Source organism: Amblyomma maculatum, chromosome 8, assembly GCF_055883805.1.
Source record: "Amblyomma maculatum isolate TAMU_Amacu chromosome 8, ASM5588380v1, whole genome shotgun sequence".
Taxonomy (NCBI): Eukaryota; Metazoa; Arthropoda; class Arachnida; order Ixodida; family Ixodidae; genus Amblyomma; species Amblyomma maculatum.
In genome coordinates, this window is record NC_139351.1 from 35,455,492 (window position 1) to 35,472,286 (window position 16,795).

Below are 16,795 nucleotides of genomic sequence, written 5' to 3' on the forward strand. Positions count from 1 at the left end.
TAAACGGCTTTTGTTATCGGACCGCCGGCCTGCCTACATGGTGGCAGCGGTGCCCAGTAGAGATGTCGACCACACCGCCCCCGCCTACGACGCTGCCAGCTCCATCGACTTTCCTGCCGGCGCCGAAACCCCTGGATACGTCAGACGACGCCTGGCTTGGTTGGAGAACATTGAAGAGTGAGTTCGAACTCTTTGCCACTGCTACTCAATTGACCAAGCAGCCAACCGATGTGCAGGCAGCAACATTTCTCGTGAGCATAGGCGAAGAAGGCAGGAAAGCATTCAGCACTTTCCCGGCAGCGCGGGAACCGTCGTGCCTGCTAGGAGGGTCCCCGTGGCACTGCAAGACAAAGTTCTGGCAGAACTGCAGCGCATGGAGCAGCTGGGCGTCATTACAAAAGTAAATGAACCAACCGAATGGGCTAGTCACATGGTGACCGTATTTGCCTCGATCCAACCGCTCTGAACAAACAGTTGCTTCGAGAAAATTACCCCATGCCACCTTTAGAAGACATAGTTCTGCGGCTGTCTGGAGTAAGATTTTTTTCGACGCTTGATGCAGCATCCGGATTTTGGCAGATTAAGCTAACGGAAGAAAGTTCAAAAATCTGATATGAGCACCCCATACGGGCGCTATCGCTTCCGAATGCCCTTTGGAATATCGGCAGCCCCAGAAATGTTGCAAGCTGCAATGCATCGCTTATTAAACGGTCTACCCGGTGTAGCAGTTGTAATGGATGATATACTAGTCTGGGGCACGAATAAAGACTAGCTTGAGGGCAACCTAACACTCTTGCTGACGCGCTGCCGTGAGTACAATCTGCGACTTAACCTTAAAAAATGCACCTTCCTGCAGACGGAGGTGCGCTACTTGGGACACATCCTGACTACGCAAGGCCTGCGCATTGACCCGGAGCGTATCCAGGACATCCTGGAAATACCCGAGCCTAAAACCAGTAAGCAACTGCAAATTTTTCTCGGCACAATGAACTATGTACAGCGTTTCATTCCAAACATGTCTGTCCTGACGGAGCCGCTGAGGGAACTACTGCGAAAAGATAACGCATGGGTTTGGGCAGAAAAACAACAGGCACAGTTTTGAAGCACTGCGCCAGGCACTGATAACAGCGCCGGTTCTTTCCTACTTCGACCCGAAGAAGGCAGTCACGCTTTCAGTCGATGCTAGCCAGTCCGGTGTAGGGGATGTTTTGATGCAAGACGACCATCCCGTAGCCTTCTCGTCCAGATCACAAACAGAAGCGCAACAGCGTTATGCGCATATTGAAAAAGAAACGCTTGCGATAGTACATGGGTGCACGAAGTTTCATGATTACATTTTCGGCCAAGCAGACGTCATCGTCCAAACAGATCACCGGCCTTTGATACCGATCTTCACCAAGCCCCTGCATCAGTGCCCGCTTCGCTTGCAGCGAATGCGCCTCAGCTTGCAGCGTTACGCAACAACTTTACGATACAAACCGGCCTTGCGGACGCGTTATCGAGGTTTCCTAGTAAAAAGGCACTGCAAGAAGAAACCGAGCAGTTTCAAGTGAATGTGCTTGACTATGTTTCAGCGTCGGAACACGGCTTGAAAACCTTGCGGGATGCTACAAACGAGGATCCGGCACTTATCATCATTCATGAATATGCAGAGACGGCGTGGCCGAACCACAAGCAGGGAGTCTTAGAGGCGGGAAGGCCATACTGGACCTACAGGGAAGAAGTGCACGCACAAGATGGGCTAGTCTTCCGAAGCAACAAGTAAATTATACCGAAATCGAAACGGGCAGAGATCATGCAGCTCCTTCACACAGCGCATGCTGGAGTCGATAAGATGAAAGCGAGGACCAGCAGTGTCATGTTTTGGCCAAATATGTCCGCAGATATTAAACAGTTTTGCAAGACCTGCAAGGTATGCCAAATGCACCAGCCACGAAACCAAAAAATGCCCCTTTTGACCCATGATGTTCCGACTCTGCCATGGGAGTCCGTAGGCGTAGATCTGTTTCATTATGGCGGCCGGGAGTTCGCCGTTATGGTTGACTTCTATTCCTTTTTCTTCGAAGTCCGAGAGTTTCGCCACACCACGTCTCATGCGCTCAAGACTTGGTGTGCGCAAGTTTTTTCGGTGCATGGGCTGCCACAGAAACTGTATAGTGACAAAGGGCCCCCCTTCAGTGGCTCAGATTTCAGTTTCTTTTAAGAAAACTAGACATTGTCCATGTCACGTCAAGTCCATATCACCCGTGTTCTAATGGCATGGCGGAAAGAGCTGTTCAGGAGGCTAAGAAACTGCTCAAGAAGTGTTCCTTTCGTACACCAGATTTTGAAATTGCTCTGCTTGTGGCGTAATACCCCCAGGGACCCGGTTCTCAAGTCTCCGGTGCAGAGGCTCATGGGGCGGCAGACCCGAACCCTCCTGCCGGTACCAACAGCTCACCTGGAGCCAAAGGTCATACCCAGCAAGGATGTCTACGACCGTCTACAGGCGATCCAGCGTCGGCAAAAGATCCACTACGACCGCAGCGCCAGGGAACTTTCCCCGCTGACGCCGGGACAACGCGTAACGACGTACGACACTCTCCAGAGAACCTGGTCTCCAGCTATTGTTCTAAAGCCAGCCGCAACGCCAAGATCTACGATTGTGAAGACTGCCGTGAAATCCGTCGCACAAGAGAACACCTACGGGAGGCAGCACCCCAACCGGAGCCAGAAAAAACTTCGCAGGGGCCCTCAGAAGCCCACCTCCTGCCTGGGCTACAGCAGTTACGCAGGAGCACAAGATTGCGTCGGGAATCCTGTCGATACCCGTTGCCCGATGAAACTTCTGGACTTTCTCATCGTTAAAGGGGAGATGTGGCCATATCACGCTGTCATCCTGATAGCGCCCCGACTGCTAGCACGTGACGTCTACGTCACCCATTCCAAGTCCACTTATATCGCTCCTTCCCATGAATAAACGGCTTTTGTTATCGGACTGCCGGCCTGCCTACAGAAAATACACCAGCGTAAGAAACAAAATTTACTTCGTATTAAAACTGGGCAGCTGAAGGGGTACATGAGCTAGATTTTGAAAATACGCTTTGAAAGTAGCTGTTAAAATGGTGCGCAATGACTCTCTGATCAGTAATTATGAAATTGTTGCCCGATATATTAGGCAAAACAGTCTTTTTTTTTCCGCTTATATAATTACAGAACTTTTATGGTGCGTTCATATGAAGTTCGGCAAAGACGTCGTGAAATAGTGATTTTTAGAAACAATGACAGATTGCGCGAGAGTCTCCTGTAATTTTTTGATCACGCCAGATTGCGATCGCTGTTTCTTTATTCGTTTTATTTTGTGCTTGTGGTGTATAATATCACGTGTTATCCAGGGTGTCTGTTAAGAAGGGTTTTCGGGCGGGCTAGTTGGTGCTTGTCGATCATGATTAAACTGCGCGAAAAAAACACGGACGGATACAGAAAACACGTACACACATAGAGCGCAGAACTTCCAACTTTTATGCGAAAAACGTTTCGAGCATGCCTTTTATACGCTCAAAACAACCACCACATGACACAGCTGGGATAAAAAAACATAATTGTTGACAGATACGTGTGCATCATGCGCGGACCCGCCAGAGCGCAAATCTAAACCACCGGTGTGTGCAAGCATACGCACCATTGAACCTTGATAAAAGAATAACAGGGAACCGGAATAATAAAAATCGTGAAAGTGAAGATGCTACCAATACCACGAATGAGGGCATCAGCAAAACACTGTATTACTAGCAAAACTTACTCAGCCAAAAGTTCATTTCCTGCTAAATATTTCTATTGTTTAGCTACGAGTACTTGCCAAATGCGCTCGACCCTAATCTTATTCTCATGGTTATTTCCTTTTCATGGTCAGGATCTGCGGTTACTACGTAACTCACAACATTAAAGAATTAGCTCCTATCCCTTTTTTAAAGGAATTAAATCAGTAGGATTTGATTATATTTTGAAATTATAGAATCTCTAAAGGACTCGAAAAATAGGCAACGGAAACGCAGGGCGCACTTGTGAGAGGAAAATGGGAATGATACTGAAGTAAAACTTGTCACTGGGCTAGATGGTTCATGATCAATGAACCAAAGCTCAATGAACACTGGGACGCGGTCTAATCTGCCGCTGCATTACGAGAACTGCGATCTGCGCCAGTGCAAACCCATTTAGAAAGGATGGTCGTTTTAGACCGAAGCCGCGAACGTGTTGCCCGTGAACTAAAGGAAGCGTTTTGGATTAGAATGAAGGGCCAAAATTGTGCAAGCGATCCTTCGGTTTCCCTGTGTAAGAGTGAGGAAAGTTTCTTGGAAAAATTGGCTAAACAAAAAACAAGTGTACGAGTTGTGGTACTATACTTTGTGTATTCAGAGGACGAAGCCGTTTGTCAATGTATTACGCTGTTAAATGTGTTTGGTTCTGGTTTTTATGTTTTCATGTGCTTTTTATCTGCTATCTTTCCTTCACAATCCTTCAAACATATCACTGGGCCCCGAGCATCCCAGAATTTTTAGTTTGCCTGTTTTGTGGCACAAGGTGCTTAGTGCAGGAAGCATAGAAGAAGGTTTAGGATGTTACTTTTGGTTTTTGGGGTTTTCGGGGTTTTCGGGTTGGCTTTTATGTCATTATGTTTCGCTATATTCTTATCCATTCCAACATGCTACTTTGGACCTTTACACCACCTGCCATTTTGTTTTTAAAGGGTTATCGGTGTTTTTATCGGTTTTAGGTCACCCTATGTAAAAATGGGATTTTATCGTTAGATAACTATATTGCTTTCTGACGTGTAGGGTAGCTGATAGGTGGTTTGACGATGTCCATATATATTATGTGTTTCAATAAAAGCATTAGTTGCCAGTACCGCGTTGTCCTGTCTCCTGTCCTGTGTTCGTCTGCTTTAGACTTACTTTTCTCCCGTACGATAACGGGAAAAACGTGGCCACGTAAGCAGCCAACTTGCTTTTATGAAATTAAGAGAGTTTTACTTGAGTTTCTGAATGAAATGGTGCAATAATTGAACTAAAACAGGAGCTTGTGGCATACACCTTGATATTCATTCTTTTTAAGCAAATGAAACTGTACATTACGTTTTCGGTGTCATCGTCAAACAGTGCTCAGTAATGTGTGGTAAGCATCTGTCTTTTACGGCTCATCCTTTGCAAGGCTGCCGACCGGTAACGACAGTGTTATTGGATGTTTTTGACCAGTGGAGGAGAACATGGACATGATATAAAATCAAGCGGCGATTACAATTTATTTTCTTTCTCTTCTTCGCTTTTCATTCTTTTAATTCCTCCGCACTCTGCTGTTGCTATCTTATGATTTTTTTAGTTTTAAGGTTACGATTCTTCAAAAAGAGATTACATTTTGTGGCAACCGGTTTATGTCACATTAATATCCCCTTTCTCCCGAGTCCCTATTACACTACTGGTGTGGGTGACGTCGGCATCCTCATATACTACATGGCAAAGTCAAGCTCGTCCAATTGTCGTGTAGAAAACTGTTGTTCTGAAACCCCAGCAGCGTCCATGGCGCAAACATCAACTCCGCTTGTACCAAATATGTGGCACCAAAATATTTGCTCACTTACAGTGCTAAATGATCGGTTATAGGAGTAGGTGAGGGTAGCGGATACACTTGATGTCCCGCAACGCACCATGAAAACGAGGGATAAGACAGGAGCGCTTAATTCATGTGGGCTGTCGTCTTGCTATAAGTATTTTACCCGTTCCAAGGAAGAAGCTAATACGACCGTGGGGATTTTGTCTCCTTGCTACTCAATACAATCTTTGGTCTTTATGGTGCAGTGGGTTCGTGAAACAAATGGCCTTAACGCGTACGTTGCTGTAAATGTAAAATTACCATCTCATTTGTGTTTTCCATTTCCTGTTCTCACAGTAAAAATAACCCTGAGGATGTATGATTTAGATTCGCGATTGAAACGTGAAGATATTTTGTTTTAATTTGAAACCAAAATACCATACAATTGACTCGGCAATTTCTTTTCATACATATACTTTCGCTCTAACATCACGGCATTTGTGGCTTACGTGTGCCGGGTGTTTATTTCTAAGACGGAACACAAAGCCCTTGTGGCATCGGGTAAGAGGTGACGTGATGGGTAAAATAAGTTAATGCTAGCTTGTACCTCTAAGCTAGAGCATGTTTCACAAGAAAGACGCATACCCGCCGAATAATTATTCGCTTCATCGCAAGGTATTTAGCGCACTCATGCTGTTCAGTTTTCTATATTAGCCGTGTTCTAAAGAAGCTCAAATCTTCCTATTACGTCTCATAGCCATTTTACAAAAAAAGAAAAACAAAACAAAACAAACCGAGTCTTTCTGCTCACACTTGAAAAACATAAATGAGATGTATGCTATGTGCCGCGGTAAATTACAACATTAAGCGCTTACGAAGGAGGAAGGATGGGCGTTAAAAGAAAGATGCATGTAAGCCATCTGTAGAGGAACAGCCACTACTACAGGCACAACTGTCTTAGTTCGTTTTGAATTGAAAAGGGGTTTTTGTCCAAAAGCTGCTTGTGGGCAACACACTTCCCCTTCACGTTTTGATTCCACATTCAGGGCTATTATTTAAGATGTAGAACGAAAACAAATTGACACCAAATTAAGAATGATAAGTAACTTATTACCTGAAAACGTCTGTGTCCAAGATACTCGACACCCAAAAAGTGAGTCATGAATATGTATTTGGTGGAAGGACAAAACGTGATAAATCACAGTTTTTGCTCTTACGTAGTCTAGTAGGAGCTAAACAGTACTCCGTCTAACACCGTGCAATCTAATAGCCCTGAAAGAAATGTGAGTGCGTTGCCCTATATGATACGTTATCAGGAGAATCGTGTGCTACAGAAGAGTGTTGGATAGTAATCGTAAATTACTGAATCACCAATTATATTGATATGTCTCTTAACTAAGGTATGAATATTTGAATATTGCTGTTATTTGCAGGCAGGTTTCAACACCAGTACTGAACAATCTGTGTAAACGCATATCTGGACTATGAAAGGGAATTAGCTAGTGGAGTAGAGTTGGGATGTGGCCTATTTGGCAAGTACTCGCCGATCATGACTAGCAGTTTACCGGTATCGCTCAAGAGGAAACTATGTAACAATTGCATTTACCGGTGCTCACTTATGTGGCTGAAGTGTGGAGGCTAACACAAGATTTCTACTTAATTTGAAGAGAACGCAGAGATATACGTGGAACGAAACCTCGTTGGTGTAACACGAAAAGATAGGAGGCGTGCAGTGTGGGTCACAGAAATAGCTTTAGTTAATGACAATCTAGTGAAATTATAGATAACAGATAGGCATGGGCAGGACATGCAATGCGAAGAGAGAATAACGAAGGGTAATGCACAGAGTGGATAAGAGGAGTGGGTGACAAATTTGATTCCTAGGAAAGGAAAACGTAGCATGGTGCGGCAGAAAAATAGTTGGGCAGATGAAATTAAGAAGTTCGCAGGGTTCAAGTGGATGCAGCTAGCCCAGAACCGGGTTAATTGGAAAAATATGGAAAGGGCCTTCGCCCTGCAGTGGGTATAGTCTGGCTGATGATGATTACTGAACAGTGCGAAAAGAAGAAGAAGACAAGAAAAAATAATTTGGGAAGGCTTTTAAGCTCCGCGTTTATAGTTTGAGGCGACAGCTTTAATGGGTCCTGTTTGCCACCTCTCCTTGCGGATCTTCATGAAGTTTGCTACGCACCTAATCTATAGTCAATTATTTGTTCACTTATTATCTTTCCCGCCACATATATTTCTTGTTGGGATCACTTTGTAGCGGTAAAAACGCGGACAAAAGAACACGAAACACAAGGAACACAACACGAAACACAAGAGACACAAGGGTGTCCCTTGTGTTTCGTGTTCTTTGTGTCTGTGTTTTTGTACCGCTACAAAGTGATCCCAACAAGAAATTACCAATTCGCCCAACTTGAAGTTTTAACATATATTTCGTCTAATAGTGGACCGAAGCGACGCAACCCAGTGACAGGGGAACAATGAACGCAGTTCTTTATTGATCGAGCATATTCAAAGCGCAACAGGGGGAATGGGGGTTGAGAATGACGGTATACAATTGTAAAGTCAGGACGAGGGCACAACAGTTTCTTGCGCATGCGTCTTGCTATACGATACATCCCTCTCCTTCACAATATTTGCAACCTATCTAACGCTGATCGCTGATCTGTTCGAAGTTCTCGCCGTAATGAAGACGGTCGGGCGGCTTTCTCGCCCGCGTAGACCGCCGCGGCAACTGGCGCGCATGGCTGGTCACTGTGCTCGGTATATCTGTATCTGCCGGTGACTATGGAAGGATCGACAACTCTCCATGGGCTGAATTGCTGTTACCGCTCGATTCCTCGCTGTCCGCGGCAACAGCGTCGAACTGTTCCTTTGTTGCAAGTAAATATCGGTTACACCGCAAGGTCCTGCCATTCGCGGTTTGTACGTAGTAGGAGCAGGGAACTGCCGATGCAGTTACCTTTACCTTGCGATCCCATGATGCTCCCTTGACGCGCATGATGCCTTCGTTTCGAAAAGGGGTCAAACATCGGGACTCGTCTGCTTATGCTACTTGACTTCTGTGTCAGCCTGGTGTCCAATATCAGGCACAGTGGTGCGTAGGCGCCTCCCTTGCAGCAGCTCACCGGACGACCGGCCATCTTCCAGTGGGCTTGATCTGTAATGAAGCAAACCTAGCATAAAGTTTTCCTCGTTTCCGTGGTTTTCTTGAGGACGCGTTTTACTACTTGCCCTCCCGTTTCGGCCAGCCCATTGGACCGAGGAAACATTGGACTCGACGTAACATGTTTGAAGTCAAACAGCTCGGCGAAGAGAGCGAATTCATGACTGGAGAATTGCGGGCCATTATTTGTGCATACCTCCACCGAGATTACGAATCGAGCAAACATCGCTCCAAGTTTCTTGATGACACCGGCTGCCATTGGATCGCGGAGCTCCTCGACATCTGGAAAATTCGACATTTCATCGTAAGCGATGCGGTAGCATTTTCCACCGTATTGGAATATTTCCACACCCATGCTGGGCTGGAATGGTGCGGATTATCAGTGGCTCCATTGGTTGGTTATAAGCATACTTTCTGCAGGTTGAACAACTCTCAATCATTGATGCAACGTTGGCGTTGATGTTCGGCCAGGACACCAGCTGCCTTGCCCTCGATCGGCATTTAGCAATGCCAAGATGCCCAGCATGAAAGCGTTTCGACGTCTCGGTCCGCATGCTTCAAGGTATAACGATCTTCGTTCCCTTAAACAGTATTTCATCCACTGCACTATGTTCAGGGGCCCCAGATTTGAGCGGACCTTCAATCGCGTTACCGTCTGCAATGTTCTGTACAACCGCTTTCAAATAGTTATCGGATGCAGTCTCACGCGCAAGTAGTGCAGCCGTTTGGTCATTTGGAGTGTGGAAACAACGCTGCCGAAAGGTTCCAGCATGTATATAATTCTAACAAGCTGCCACAGCTTTTAAAGCGATGTCAACGCCGTTGCACATTACTATATAAGCCTCCATTTACAACCAGAGCTTGCAGCTGCACAATGTAACACGCGTCACGAGAGGCGCGCTAACGATTAGAGAACGCTAGAAAAATTGGTTTTCCAGATTTTCGCCTTGTAGCACCGCTCTGCTGGCATCTCAACCCCAAAGGAAGAGCAGGTGCGAAAGCTAACCAACGAGGGAAAGTAGGAAAAAAGGACCTGAGAGGACGGTGGACAATCGGATCGGCCGTACTCGGGAGGCTTAGTAGAAATAGAGAAGGCGTTGTCAGAGTTATCCCTACCTGCTGCGCTTCTGGCGTTGCAGATCTTCTGCGTGACGTCATCTCGCTTCATGGCACTCCCCGTCAAGTCTCACGGTTTGCTGCGGCTGCTTCCTTTTGCACGTTGTTCACGTCTTTCTCCACTCATGCCGTTACCAGTTCACGACGGCATTGCATCCACAAACGAACGGTCTTCTTGAGCGCATTAATCTCTCTCTAACCGACATGCTGTCACTGTATGTTGCCGACCATCATCCTGACTGAAACGTCTCTATATCTTTCGTGACGTTCTCCTGTAACCTCTCATGCCATGATGGCGCGAGATACTTTCTTTACCTTTCGGCCGCGACAAGATTAGCGCTTGTCCCGTTCTGCATGCTCTTTGTGTTTCGTTGTCTCGCTACAAGCATTGAGAACGAACCTTTAACTCACCTTCCACATCTTATTGTTCCTTAACGATTCCTACTGCGTCTACGCTTCATATTCCAAAGCCCGCGCTGATGCCGCCCGCCATGTTGCTGGAGACCGGATTGGAGCGGCTCAGCTCTCTCAAAAGCGCCGTTACGACCTTCATCACTGTGACGCTCACAATATCCTTCCAATTCACTTGTAATCTGGCTCCCGGCCCGGCATCTGGGTATGTGCTAGAAATTCTGATTCTGCAAATGGGTCCTTACTGTGTCCTGCGGCAACTTACCAACCTGACCTACGAAATTACACCTCAGCACATGAAGCCTCCTTTCACAACCACGCACTAAGAGGTTGTGCACAGTATCCATTCGAGTTCAACTGTGTAGTGCGCACCGGGACTGTTCTCCCGCGAAGGGGGGAGGTGGATAGGGTATTGCTACTGTACGTGTTCTTGAGACGACGAAGACGTGCTGGGTTTCTCGGGTAAACGTTACCAGGGCTTAAAAAATACGGAGAGCCCTAGCCAAGTGAAACCAACTAAGGCCCACCTATGCTTATTCTTATGCCTAATAATGTTACGTGGAAGATCTACAGTCCGAAAGCTCTCCCCACAGCTAACGTTGATGAGGGCACCGATTTCACAACACTCAGCGTCGTCGTCTTCTCGGAGTCTGTTGCACTTCTTCAACTTCTTCATCCTCATCACGACCAGCGAATACAGCTAAGTAACACTACCCCCCCCCCGCCCCCCCCCCCCCCCCCCGCGGGAAAAGCACAGTCCCGGTGCGGTCTATGTTAGCGAAATAGAACGTTGACAACAGGGCTTTAGACGGGACGCATGCACTATTTCGGAGGTTGGAGCAGTGGAAAGGAGCTTCGGAAACACAGATTCAACTTCGTAGGTGACGTTTAACGGGGCAAAAGTTTTTCACACAAGCCCACCACTACATGTTGTGTTGTGGACATCACGGTCGCTGCTGTCGTACCGGAACTTTTGGTCTTGGGATGCAGGGAGCCTGGCATGAGCTATCCGGCGGGCATCATGAGCGCGGGCGACGGCATCACTGGCGTAAGTACTGGTGGCGTCTGCCGCGGGTAGGGAGGTGTCGAAGGGTAGTAACGGGTGTCGGCCAAATAATAAATAAAATCGGGAGTATCCAGCGGTAGAATGGACAGATGAATTGTAGGCGAATGTCACAAAGGGGAGATGAACGTCCCAATCTCGATGGTCGTCAGACACATACATGGCCAGCATGTCTGTGCGGGTGGGGTTTAGACGTTCCATGAGGCCGTTGGTCTGGGGGTGATAGGCGGTGGTGAATTTGTGGCGGACGGAGCACGAACGGAGAATTTCGTCAACCACCCGCGACAGGAAACAGCGGCCACGGTCAGTTAGTAGTTCACGAGGAGCACCATGATGAAGAATTACGTTTTCTAGAAGGAAGTGAGCGACGTCTGTGGCGCAGCTGGTCGGGATGGCTCGGGTAATAGCGTACCGAGTAGCGTAATCGGTGGCGACGGCGATCCATTTGTTCCCCGAGGCGGAAACTGGAAAGGGGCCAAGGAGGTCAGCGCTATACGGGAAAACGGGTCAGTCGGTATGGGCATCGGCTGCATATGACCTGAAGGCAAAATTGTGGGCTTCTTCCGACGCTGACACAGTTCACATGCGGCAATGTACTGCTGGACAGAGTGGTAGATCCCCGGCCAGTAGAAACGTTGGCGCAGGCTGTCGTATGTGCGAGAGAAACCCAGGTGGCGAGCCGTGGGAGCATCATGGAACTGTTCAAGGATGGTGGAACGCAGGTGTTGGGGAACGACGAGCAAAAGGTCTGTGCCATCTGGTCGCATGTTACGTCGGTACAGGGTGTTCTCGTGGAGCACAAATAAGGCGAGAGATGGATCAGGGTGGTCGGAGGTAAGACGGAGGATAATGGAATGCAGAGAAGGATCTAAGTGCTGTTCCTTGACAACGTTAGCAAAGGCCGAGACAGGCAAGACACATGAATCATCGTCAGAGTCTGTAGGACTAGGGGAGTCGACGGGATGACGTGACAGTCTGCATCTTTCACGTAACAATATTTTTCTTAAAGGCTAAAAATGTAGTAAAGACCATATCAGCTATGTTTAATTATTGACTTGAGAAATAATGTCAATGCAAATGTCATAGACGACATCGCGAAACGGCTACATACGTTGTTTTTATCACTGTTTGATTTATCTAGCTTTATTTATTGGCTTTGAAATAAAGCTGTCGCGTGACCACTGCTGAAAACAACTACTTAACAGCCAGCTTGATGGAAACAACGTTGCTAGCAATTTTTACAGAATTTCTACCACTTCTATATCGACACTCTTCTTCTCAAGGAAATAACTATGTCGTAAATGAAAAAAATTGCCGATAATTACGGTACTTCGTAATGAGAAATTTGAGCGCAGCTCATCAGCTGTTTAATCTTTTTTAATAGATTGAGGCAACGATTTCGATCAAAAAATGTATGTACAATTACAGACTATTTTTTTTTTTCACACATATTCCTTCAAGAAACACTCCACAAACAGTTCTTCACTGTCATGAAGGAGAAATGAAGAGAGCAAGTAAGTTATCGGGAGGTTGCGGGAGGCAGCGCGTGGGTCCTAGGAATGTTGCGCGGCGAAGGGACGAACCGGGCCAGGCCTTTGTCGAAAGATAAGGGACGATTGGCTAGAGATCCGGACTATCAAACTTGCTGTATATACGCAAACTACATCAAAATATGATGCTTCTCTCTGTGAGTATGCTAATTCTCGGTTACTGCACATGTTACCCTGCAGTTCGGTGAGGGCGCTCGCATTATTCATGAATTATTATCTTTGCAGTGTGTACCACGTGCGGTCACATCTTCCACTTCAGCTCTGAAGTGTGCCTTTCATTATTAGTCCACAGGAATGCAAAGGCGCATTATCTGTCACACTTGTTTCTGTGGACACGTGAATCGTGCCGTAAAGGGAGGAAGGAAAGGTGGGAGTGAAAGGGGGGGGGATGGAGGGTGGCTGCTCCTGGAGCTGATGGTGCTGGGACAGGTAGGTCCGCCGCTTGCGGTGGGGGCTAGCCTGCATCATCACGTAGGCGCGCTGAACTTTAACTCAGCACGATTCACTAACACAAGACAAGACTGGTACGTGCGCGCACGTACCAGTCTTGTATTGTGTTAGTGAATCATGTTGAGTTAATGTTCAGCGCGCCTACGTGATGATGGAAGACCAACTAGCCGCCATTACAGCATTGCTGGCTATCCTGCCACCGATTTTTTCTGTTGTGGGCAGAGATGGGCAACCTCATGAGGTTTCGACCTCATGAGGTCGACCTCAACCTCAAAAGGACCTCAACTTCACGGCGTGAGGGGAGGTTGAGGTGAGGTAGGCGACAGCTCGAAAGGTTTTGAGTGAGGTCACGAAATTGGACCTCAACCTCACGCGTGAGTTTGAGGTTGAGTGAGGTCGCAATTGTGAGGTCCAGGCTTTTTGCTTACTTCGAAGAGCGCCCCTTTTTTACGTCCGCCGACGCTTGGTGTTCGGTTACCCCCCATTCGGAAGACCGGATGCCGCAGCCCCTTCCCAGTTTTCGGTATTCCACCGTAGTTTCCGCAGCCCGAGGACGCTTCCCTCTGGTCTTCTTGGAAGGACATTTTTTTTACCTCACGAACTGCTCGTGCCCCCCTGCCCGCCACCCCCGTTTCCTCTGACTTGTGCCGATGCTTGCCGCCGGCTCAAACACCCAGGAGCGCGCAAAGCACATAACTCACGGTGACCCGCGGTGCTTGCGTTGGATGCCGCAAACAAACAAGCTAACTAAAAAGCGAAGCAAATTGTCTGCGCAGACGGCGCGGAGCAGAACTGTTTGTCGTGTGCATGCTCGTTACCAGGCGCTAACGTCACTGCTGCTGCCTTACATTCCATGAAAGATCCCGCTGTACTTAAGGGAAAATGGTGCACCAACATTGTTACATGAACCAACCAGGAAAACCGGCACAATAACGATTTTATTGAGGTCCCCCCTTTCGAATAGTACGTCATCGTTCTATATTCCGGTCCTGTAAATTTATATTCTCATATTCTCCAGAATAACCTCTTTTTGGTTTTGTGGTGCTTGTTCCTTCTAACAGATTCGCAGGTGGCCCTGAACAACTGCAATGGGATGAAGGTGCTAGCGTTCGTTATATAACCAATGTTGCGGTTAAACATGCAAGAGGATGAAACGAACGCACAGCTTATAAGACGCAGCTGGTATACAGGAAAGAACCCTGCGCATGTTAGCCTAGATAGAAGAGAAAAAAATTATATCGCGCTTGTATACAGTAAAGCCCGATGAAAAAAAAAAAAGTTTTTGCACCGCTAAAGGCCTTTGTTTCTCTCTCAAATTCTAGTGAAACCAAACAATGCAGGAGGAAGGAGGAGAGTAAGAGATCCTTAATTTCATAATATCAGGTCTCCCTTGAAATCTCTTATTTAGGCGCAGATAAAAAAAAGCGTTCTCCTACATGTTTTTATGAGCTAAAAGTATTGAGATGGTTTCCGGCTCGATATTTTGATGTCTAGACGGATGAATTGGTGTGGCAAACTAAGTGTGTCTCTTTTGTGCTGCCGTCTGCTAGAGACGGACAAATCAATCGGATGAAAATTTTTGTGCTCATATGTCGGAATAATAATTTCTGACATTCGTTTTTTCTTTAAAAATCAATTTAGATATACGTGAATGAAATCAATTACATGCTAGTACTAAGCCGATGTCTCAAGCCTTCTATACGCTCTGGGAAGTGCAGTTGGTTTCTGTTTTTAGTGTGCGACATTTGGTGTTACTTTCGTCAACATGGTATTTCTTTATATATATTTTCTTGTATGTCATTTAAGTTCGTACACTGCCGAACAGAGATCAGGCTTCTACCTCACATTTGGCTCTTTCTTTGGCATCTTTTCAGAGGCCCATAGCACAACCCTCCTTTCCACTCACCGGCGCGGTCATTTAGTTTTTTTCATCTTTCTTTTGCAAGTATTGGAAAGCGCGATGTAGTCTCTGAAAGCGGAGCTGACACGCATACGCCACTACCTTTGGTGTGCATTGGTGACAGTTCGGCATTCACCGCACGAGCAAAACCAGATGCCTAGAGACGGACGGCGAAGGGAGGAACGCGTGCACAGCAGGGAGCGCGGTCCCTCCGGGCTGCTTTCGCGCCTCCTTTCTGTTGTTCTTGTCTTTATTTTACGTCTATCTGCTGTAACTATACGACACTAACGGGGAAACGGTTTCTCTGGATGCACGTACGGTGCAAGCGGCGAAGCAACTTCGGAGACACCACAAAGAAGCTCGTCTCAGACTTGTTGGCGAAATGGTATCCAGTATTCTGTTCGGACGTACAAGTATTTATATCGTTTTTTTTTTCTTTTTCTTTTTTTTTTAGGCGGGTGGGAGTGGACATTTTGCTCCGGCCAAATTTGACGGGCGAGCCGATGTTCGCGACAGCAAAGTGGTTCACGTTTAACCCTCTTTCCTAGCAGTTCCGACCCCTGTAATTTTTAATATAAGCATGGTGTTCGAAGAAGCAATTTCGCCAATTCTTGCAATACGCCACGGGATCACAGAATTATAAAAAAACACTTAGGAGTGACCGGTAGGGACCTCATATTATAAACAGCATTCCTCTTCGAAATTTTCTGGAGGTACATTTGTTTACTCGGCATTGGCCGAGTAATGTTTATTATTTGTTGTGTTGCTGTCTTTTCCTCTTTTGTTTGTTTTGTTGGCAACTTAGTCTTCACGAGAAGTCGTTTCATTATAGAAAATGTGTGCCCCATTAATATGACATCCGTTAATACGGACGGCTCGAATTATGGACAGTTTTTCTGGGGGCGAAACTTTTTCAATGTATTTATGCCTAGTTAATATGGAAAGACGCTGTGGCAGGCGCTGGCAGGCGAGCCCCCGCCGCAAGCGGCGGTGACCTACCTGCCCCAGCCCCATCAGTGGACGATGGCTGTTGGCGGCGGCTGTTGCGGCGCGCGTCTTTCTCTCCCTCTTCTTTTTCTTTCTTCTCTATTTTCTATTCTGTCCGGACAGCACGAGGCAGCGGAGGTGACTCAGCTACAGATCCAGTAGCAGGCTCGTGCATTTCCTTTTCCTTCTTACTACAGCCACAATTAAGGACAACAACATCATCATCATCATCATCATCATCATCATCATCAGCCTGATTATACCCACTGCAGGGCGAAGGCCTCTCCCATATTTCTCCACTTAACCCGGTTCTGTGCTACCTGCATCCACTTGATCCCTGCGAACTTCTTAATCTCATCCGCCCACCTAACTTTCTGCCGCCCCCTGCTACGCTTTCCTTCCCTTGGAATCCAGTTTGTTACCCTCAGCGACCATCGGTTATCCTCTCTTCGCACTACATGTCCTGCCCATGTCCATTTCTTCTTCTTAATTTCTACTAGAATGTCGGTAACTTGAGTTATTTCTCTCACCCACTCTGCACGCTTCCTATCTCTTAATGTTACCCCTACCATTTTTCGTTC

The 16,795-nt window shown here is 46.8% G+C and overlaps 1 pseudogene across 1 annotated transcript; it reads left to right on the forward strand.

The window, feature by feature from the left end:
- The first annotated feature begins 4 nt into the window (after positions 1-4).
- Positions 5-4,875, forward strand: LOC146180971 (uncharacterized; annotated as a pseudogene). Its single transcript, XR_014700128.1, has 2 exons — positions 5-177; positions 2,362-4,875. The product of XR_014700128.1 is annotated as an uncharacterized LOC146180971 (transcript).
- The last annotated feature ends 11,920 nt before the right edge of the window (positions 4,876-16,795 follow it).